A 1069-nucleotide genomic window follows, 5' to 3' on the forward strand; every position below is an offset into this window, starting at 1 on the left:
AGAACTACCACAAAAGCAGTGTGGCATAGAAGGAAGTTATGTTTATAGAACTATTCAAGCCAAAGCTCAGTGGAACTTTTCCCCTCTCAGTTAAAGAACATGGGGCATAATAACAGACAACAGTGGAACATTCAACAGTAGGTCAGACTATACATTGGCCGGGCCTCTCAAATGTGCGGAGCAGCAGGATTGCACATGCCTTCCCCCTCCCTTGTTGTGCCATTGCCATAACAAGGTTGGAGTTAATTAACTGTTAATTCACATGTTGAGGGGTGGTTTGGAAGATAGTGTGATGGCAGGACACACATGACATTCACACACAACAATATCCATGCTCATGCTGTTCCACCATAAGTTGGAACAAGATGGGTGGATGCATCACCTGAACCAGCTTCCCCAGAGCAACTATACAGGAATCACAATGAGCTCCCCCCCCCCCGCAAATGCCCAATCTCGTCCGATCTCAGAAGCTAAGCAGGGTCAGGTCTGGTTAGAACTTGGATGGGAGACCGCCTGGGAATATCGGGTGCTGTAGGCTTATACCATAGCCTTTCGAGACTGAAGGTTGCCAACCAACCAACCAACCCCTCCCACACAAAGCTCCTTATAGAAAACAACAAAAAGCTTCTAAGTTCCAAGTTTCTAGGTATGTTTGGGTCCCAGCAGTAGGCCAGCACCTCTCATTTTAGAAATGAAGCAATAAAAATGCTGGAACACTCTTCAGCTATTGATCTAAGCTCAGTTCATGGTCAGATTAAGGATTACATTCAGGACTCAAGGCACCTGCCCAACAGAGGTGTCACAAAGTGCTGCACTTGGGACCCACTTTGGACTGTGCAGAGCCTATGTTGTACACATATTCATGCCATTTGTACATGCATGCAAGGAGTCATCACAATGCATACATGGGAGAGCCCAAATACATAGCAGTGAGCAATCATGCATTCCCCTGTACGTGAATTTGTTCCTGCACAGTCACATGAACTGTTAAATATGTGGTAACTTAAGACCTATGTACGAAGTTGTCTGTCAAACCACAGAGATTACAATGTAAAGTAGTGCAATTGGA

This window comes from Tiliqua scincoides, chromosome 1 (assembly GCF_035046505.1).
Source record: "Tiliqua scincoides isolate rTilSci1 chromosome 1, rTilSci1.hap2, whole genome shotgun sequence".
Classification (NCBI taxonomy): Eukaryota; Metazoa; Chordata; class Lepidosauria; order Squamata; family Scincidae; genus Tiliqua; species Tiliqua scincoides.